Source organism: Salvelinus alpinus, chromosome 6 (assembly GCF_045679555.1).
Source record: "Salvelinus alpinus chromosome 6, SLU_Salpinus.1, whole genome shotgun sequence".
In the NCBI taxonomy this organism is placed as follows: Eukaryota; Metazoa; Chordata; class Actinopteri; order Salmoniformes; family Salmonidae; genus Salvelinus; species Salvelinus alpinus.
This window is the reverse complement of record NC_092091.1, coordinates 51,898,080-51,905,979: the sequence shown is the minus strand read 5'-3', so window position 1 is coordinate 51,905,979 and position 7,900 is coordinate 51,898,080. Positions and strand designations below refer to the sequence as shown.

The 7,900-nt window shown below is 44.2% G+C and overlaps 1 pseudogene; it reads left to right on the top strand.

The window, feature by feature from the left end:
• The first annotated feature begins 1,832 nt into the window (after positions 1-1,832).
• The window catches only part of LOC139578837 (uncharacterized protein C4orf54-like), a 35,834-nt pseudogene continuing 29,766 nt past the window's right edge, over positions 1,833-7,900 (top strand).

Below are 7,900 nucleotides of genomic sequence, written 5' to 3'. Positions count from 1 at the left end.
CTTTCATTTATTGTAGTTTCGGAAAAATAAGAGGTATACAACTGTGTGTGTGTGTGTGTGTGTGTGTGCGTGTGCGTGTGTGTGTTTGTGTGGTTTTGTTTTACTATCATTGTGGGGACCAAAAGTCCATACAAGTGGGGACATTTCACCGGTCCCCACAAGGGAAAAGGCTTTTTTAGGCTTAGGGGTTAGGTTCAGGGTTGGGTTTACAATTAGGGTTAGAATTAGGGTTTTGGATTCAGAGCTAGGTTAAGGGTTAAGGTTAGGCTTAGGGGTTAGGGAAAATAGGATATTGAATGGGAATCAATTGTTTGGTCCCCACAAGGATAGTAAAACAAATGTGTGTGTGTGTGTGTGTGTGTGTGTGTGTGTGTGTGTGTGTGTGTGTGTGTGTGTGTGTGTGTGTGTGTGTGTGTGTGTGTGTGTGTGTGTGTGTGTGTGTGTGTGTGTGTGTGTGTGTGTGTGGTCACAAAGGCTTACCAGGGCATTCATAGCATCTTCATAAACACTACATAAATGCCTCAGAAATCTTGTTTTGGAAAACAGCTGAGGGATGGGGCTGTAGAAATGTAACCACTCTCAAATTCATAGACAGAGCTATGGATGCAAGGATCGACCATCCTGAGATCCAAATTATAGTTTCATTTTTTTTTTAAAGCTATACAGTGCTTGATTACAATTAGGCCTAAATTGTTTACAAACAATAGTATAAAACAAGTTTATATAATGGGGTAAGACAGTTAAACTAAGGTCATGATACATTTATAAGCTATATTCTTCAAGAATCAATGGCTATTTAATGTTAATTTAAAATATCATCAATGTCTTATTTCTCCATTAGGCCTAACGATTCATTACTGAGCTCTGGCCACCAATCAATGATTGAAAAGTCAGAGGAAGACAGATCAACAAAGGAGCTCAAAGAGTATAGCATACATTCAGAAAATGTGCCAGGGAACATCAATGTTTTATATTTGAATAATGGTTATTCTGCAGAAATTTGTGTTTGATGTCCACTGTCCCCGATAATGTTTTTGGCATTTCGGATGAAGACGTTTGAATACCACTGCTGTATAAATTTTGACATTTTTTCATCAAGTTTGTCACCAATATACAGTCAGGTCGATCGCAAAGTCCATACATACTGTATAAGATGAGAAAAACATATACCATTGTTGACGCATTGAATCGCAGTCCTTGCTGTGAGTTTCACGATGGAACTTATTGGACAACCTCCCCGGTTCTCGTTATTTGCAGCTGTTGAAAATCGTGGGTGGAGCATTGATAGCATTCAGCTGTCAAAAAATTGTTGAAGTCCAATGTATTGCAGCTATCACATAAATACAGCGAATAAGAGCTGAAAGCTGTTTCGGGTTCTAATATCAAAGTAGTCTAGCAATTTTGTTAATTTGTTAGGGACATTGATGCTCTGCATTTCTGATCTTCCCTTTCATTAGAAAATCTTCCTTCCGAAATGTATTTATTTACTTAGAAGGTATTTATTTAGACAGTATAGAACGAAAGAAAGAAAGATCTGGATAGAAGTTTTCGCAGTTTTCTAGGAAAATGAGCTGTTCTTCTAGGAAAGGTGACGCACATTCCATGTTCTTAACTGCACTTTGGGCATACAGAAGCTGACACGCGACAATTATCTTGGAAATCTGTCGCTGTGCGTAATTTATTGTAATTTGGTACAGGGGAGATCATGTTCACGCGCATTCCATAAGGGTCGTTAAATCCACATGGTCATTCGTCTCTCTCTCTCCCCCCCCCCCCCCCCCTCTCTCTCTCTCTCTCTCTCTCTCTCTCACTCTCTCTCTCTCTTTCTCAACCGCGCAATTGATTGTGCACGGCTACGTTATCAAAGAGAGCAGCATCACGGAGATTAGCATGTAGTCCTAAATTCGCACGCTGTGGCGAAGGTTTGACCCCAGCCTCTGCTAATGTAGCTGACATGTCATCCGAAACTGTCGTCGAGAGAAGCGGTAAAGAGCAACAGCTCCATGCGCTGAGAACGGACATTATTCAACAGAGAGGATTATTCAACAGAGAGTGCACTTGGGATTCCGAGGGCAACTAGACTGACCCCCCTCTCAGTCTCCCTCCCTCCTTCACTCCAATCTCTCTCTAGCGCAGAGTTTTCCGTCCTGTGTCAGGATAACATCGCTAACAAAAAGCATTTCTGGCGGTAAGAAACGGCACAAATGGAAGCAGTTGAGAAAACTCTCACTTACTGAGACAACACCGGACCTTATAGAAAGCTGCTCCCTGGAAATAAATACAAGGACAAGTGCAACCCTAAAACAAAAAGTGACGAATCCAATTATGTTGATTTGGATGACTTAATTGATATGAAATCAGAGGTCACAAAAACTGTTAAAGTGGCTTTTACCGGTGACGGTAACCAATTGGCGGTATTCAAATGCAACAGTGATACGTCCGGAGAGAGGAGCCCCGGGATTCACGAGATTGATGACAATGTGGATCATATCTATGAGGAAAAATCCAAGGACAAGTCAGCAGATAGGCCTGTATCGGAAGATCCCCCCATGGACACGTCTTTGACAGAATTTAACAGCAATGTGGACTTGGAGAATGACAATATGACAGAACTCCAGAGCGAAATTGTGCCTCGTGATTATAATGTCCCCAGCGAGTGTGAGGAGTTACAATACACGGACATGTATTTGAACAGTAAAACCGAATCGGACGACTGTGAGAGCGTAGTATTGTCGGACCATTGTGCGCCTGATACCGTAATAGACGAATCGCACTACATTACAACGCACGAAATCCAACTGACAGAGCTTGACCATGATGTCGATTATGATTTTGGACGGGGAAGCTGTTGGGATATTGAGGACGATAATCTGGTTTATTCATTTGTGGATTATGCCTCTTTTGAAAGCGATGAAACAACAGAGGGGACTTTGATAGGCCTAGTGGATGGTAGGAGCCAGGCGAAAGTGAAAAGCAGTAAGGCGCAATATAATAATGTGCACCAAAGTGTTGCTGGTTGTGCAGTTGTCAGCACTGAGAGTGAGTTTTGTGACTCTGACAAATGCCCCAGCTCAGATGAAAGCATTTGTAAAAACCAAAACGGTAGTGGGAATTCGGCGGGGCAAATTCACCTGTCAATCAAGACCTCATCCAGAGCGATAAACGACTATAACAATATCATTGAGAATGAAAACATTTGTTATCATACCAAGCATGTGGGAGACAGGAGTCACTTCTTTTTTACAAGCACTGACGCCAGAGCGGAAGCCTTGTGCGATAGATCCCAATATTTTATCCCAGCCCCGGGACGCCAACACTTTGCAACTAAATTAAGAGGGAAAGATGTTAACGAATATTCCAGCGGTGCGTCAAGTTCGATAAGTGAACTGGACGACGCTGATAAAGAAGTGCGTAATTTAACCGCCAAATCATTTAGGAGTTTAGCATGTCCCTATTTCGATGCTATACATTTGAGCACTTCAAGTGAGTCTTCAATGTCAGAATATGGGCTTGGTTTAAACAAGTGGTCAGCTTTCGTTGACCTTAAATATGGTAACATGTCACAGGGCAAAGAGCAAAATCTAATCGCCCATAAGAGTGCAACTGCAACTTTTGAAATGCGCAAGAACGCAGAATATAAGAGTATAAATGGTATTGCCATAAGCAGTAAGAAAGGTCCCCAAACCAATATGTTTTCTTTGAATACAAAAAGATCTAGTCCACAACATGCATCTTCCTCTACCCAAAACGTAGAGCTTACAGGCCCATTTGAACCAGGCTGTGAGGTTATCACTTTGACAAAGACATTGGATTTTCGCTGTAATGTTGAAGCGGTGTCACCTGAACGCGGGAAGCCTCCCAAATATTCAGAAAATGCGTCAGGAGCACGTTCCATGGATGAAGTTCCCGGCACCTTGCCAGCAGAGCCAGGATATGAAGTGAGCTACCAACACAGTGACGCGGGTGATAGCATGGAAGGCCCACATAAGAAGGCAAGTTTCGCATCAAGTCTCTTAAAAAATGTAATATCCAAAAAAATGCAATTTGAACAGGAGCGCAAGATGGAGAGGGGGGAGATACGGGACACGCATCCCACGCACTCCCCATGCTTTCAATGCAAGGATCAAGATGGGGTAAGAGAGAGGGATACAGAGAAATGCGTGCATAGTCAAACCTCAGAATCGGGTTCGGGATACACAAGCAATTCTTCTGATGAACAAGGGGCTGTGGACCTTAGACATAATTCTTGTGACCCCAAAGAAGAGCTTACTGAGGCATTAGAAAGCTTTCAGACTATAAATGAGGCACGATTAGATTTTCAAAAGGATGCATGCGAGCCCACAAGAGGATCCCTGAGCCATAGCCAAAACAGCGCATTCAAATCATGGAGGGATGGTGAGCCAGAGCCCCAAGAGAAACATGAAATTCGTACCATTTTAGATGGGACACCCTCGACAACAGATAATACGGGGGAAAGGGAGTTAGACTCCAGAGCTGTAAGTAGCAAGCTAACTAAATTGTCACACTTGTTTGTTCCAAGTTCCCAGCTTCTCCCTAAAGAAAATAAATTGAAAGAACAGGTGTCAGACAGTACTTTAGTCGGTGCGCAAAAAGAGCAACGGGGGTACGGGGAGAGAAAGTTTAGACCTGACAACAATGCAGGAATCGTGAAAGGGTCAAAGGCACCCGAGATAAAAATACGTCTGAGGAGCGTAAAAGAAAACAAATGCAATCCGCTAAATATTGACAACTTGTTAATCCCTAATATAAATTATCCAATAAAGTCAGCAGGTGACTCCAAATGTCAGATTCTGCCAGCGTCAGACAGAGTGCCACACTTTACGGTTAGGGATATAAGAGACAATAAGTGCAAGTTTCAGACGCCAATTCATCAGGTTAGAGACGTGCGTAAATTGGTCAAGAGTTCATATCGTTTAGTCTCAGTGGATAACAGCGAGAGTAAAGGCGCAGTCGCCACTGCTGCTGCCTCATTACGCGAAGATAATAAAGCTTCTAAGAAAGAACCCGATAAGAAATTGCCTCCCTCTTCAATTGTAATAAAATGTCAGTCTGTAAATACAAATAGCAGTACTAAACAGCGTGTGCTTGTAACCGAGGCTCCAAAGCGGAGACAAATTGAGAACGATAGGTCATCCCCCAAACCATCTCCAGAATGTGCCAAAAATGAATCCATGTCGCTGCACAGGGCGACGGGCAGAACTCCAATTGGCTTCGCTAAACAGCCCAACACAGATCAGTCCGAGGCTAAACAAAAGCAGGAAAAAAAGGTCGAGGCAGGTGAACGCAAACCGGAGTCGAAAATACCAAAACAGGTGGCATTAGAGAAACTAAAGGCGGCCGTTAAAACAATGGAACAGCTTTATGTTTTTGACAGAAATGAATGGAAGCGCAAGAGCCAGGCTCCCTGGCCTATTACAGACAGTCATGTTCTGTCACTTATTGCTAGAGAGGAGCATGGTGGCCCCGAGGAGCTAGGTGCAGCAGGTGGCAGAGAGAGGCTTAGTACAGCGATAAACACAGACAGGTTGCCAGAAACATGCAACATTCAAGAAGAGAAAGGTTGTCTAAGAATAATCCATGTCCCATTCACAGAGGACACCTTTAAAACCCAGTCACAACAAAGTAAAACGTTTAGTAACAAAAGCGTGTTCCATTTGGGGAACAGCATTAAGACAGCTGTCAGTAGCAGCAGCTCTAATTGTTGCAATGGGCCACAAACCTGTTCTCCATCACATGCAACCTCTATGGGGAAAAGCATTAGCTCTAAGACCCCGAAAGCTCCACTGTCATTGAAAATATCCCCCCCAAAACGAGCCCTTGTGGACAGGGGAAGGTTCAAAAGCAGCCCCACCACAGAGACTCCACCACAGCCCATCAAAGCTGGCAACCCAGACTCTGAAAACTACTTAACAATACCTGTAGAAGGCGGGAGTGTCGGTCAAATGAAACTGCCCATTCAAGAGCAGGTATACCCAAACAGCCCTGCCGCCAGTCAACCTGGCATCACCGACACCAAGAGACACAAGCATAATTCTATCCAGTCCCTCAAACGGTCCCCTGTTGTCATAGAGACGCGGCCCCCGGATATCCCCACTACCGCCACCATCTACCACCACTCTCTACCAGTGGTCAAGCAAGGAACCCCCCAGCCGCAGGTGTTCTGCTTCTCCCCCTCCATATCCCCCTTGCCCACCACCCCTTCGGGGGGAGACCCCTTCCAGCGTACCCAGAGGAAGATGCTCTTTGATCCCACCACCGGACAATACTACCTGGTAGACACGCCGATTGAGCCAGTCACCCAGTGTCTCTTCGACCCTGAGATGGGCCAGTATGTGGATATGCCCATGCCTATGCCGCAGCGGCAGCTAGTGACCACCATGTCCGTATCCCCCCTGGCACTGAACCCGGGAGGGGTGTACGCACCCACCTACATGATCTACCCGGGGTTCCTCTCACCCACACTTGCTGCCCAGACGGTGATGGCACCCCAGGTTGCAACCCACATGGCGTCCCAATTAGAGGACGAGAGCGGGGAGACGGCTCAAGGGAAATACACCCTGGTGCAGGAGGGTAACATGATGGGGGCAGAGAGCCCCTACTACAGTGCTACGGGAGAGTCAGTGCCGGCGTCAGTGCCCGTCACCTTGGGTCACCACCCAGGGGAGTGCGGTGACGTCAGAAGGGAAACCAGCGGTCATCAGCATCACTTCGCAGCAACGCCCGAGAATCATCGCACCGCCCTCCTTTGATGGGACGACCATGAGCTTCGTGGTGGAGCATCGGTAACCATAAAGGGAATATACACAGTGAGTCACATTGAGTGTTTCCTTCTCACTCATGCTTGTACCACTTCAAAGCTGTACAGTCTGTGGCTGGAATACAACCTTAAATAACTCGTATAGATATATTATATTGACAACATGCAAAGACCCTACTCTGTATTGGAATACCATCAAACATGCCATTAAAATGTTTACATCGTGTCTTTGTTTAAAATCCACTTTTTGACAGCATAAAGAGCTGGTGAGTATTCTCTCTGTATGGCCCCGATTCCGACTGGAAATTAAACCTTTCTTACGCAAGCCTTTCCTACGCATTTCTCAGTAGTTGGTATTCAGACGTACCTTATCGGAACGGGCTTTGCAGGCGTGGTTCCCTTGCGCGCGCTGAAAAAATGTAATTCAACCGCTGAAAACCCTCCGACTTGCTGGCCAACAGATTTTCTCTTGGAGTTTTCATTCAATCGGGTTTTCAGGTCATTTATCTTAAGCCATCCCTTTAAATACGGTGTTCCTTTTAGTTAGAACTTTAACGACTCTCAATAGAATATATAGAAATGACGGGTTCAGAATATTAGGGATCAATGAAAGAAAGCCATCTAAATAGGCTATATGCATATCGTCTCCATTTCAGCACCAATTGGTAGATAAAAAAATACTCTGATCTTTATATTATTTATTTTTAGGAAAGTATTTATGAATCATAAAAAACTGGTATGGAGATCCTTTACTCGCAAAATAAAAAAAACTATGGTTTGATTAAAGATGCTCCGCCATTTCCCAACCTGGTCTCAAAGCATTTCGTATTATTCTGTATGTAAACCCGAGATACTCCATTTAGTATGATATGTTACGTTTGGTATGGTTACATAAGATAGATGGTTAGTTTAGGCAAAAACTAAAGTAGGGTTGTTGGTCAGGGTGGATGGGTGGGCAACAGTTATGTGAATTTGGTCAGATCACCCAAAAAGTTACATATTGCAGCTTTAATTCTGAAAATGGCCAAATTCAGTTCTTCGACCCATGATAATGTTGGAATATTAGTGTACATAGAATTATAATAGGGAGAATAGTGTACAATAGTAGGCTATACCCTCGTC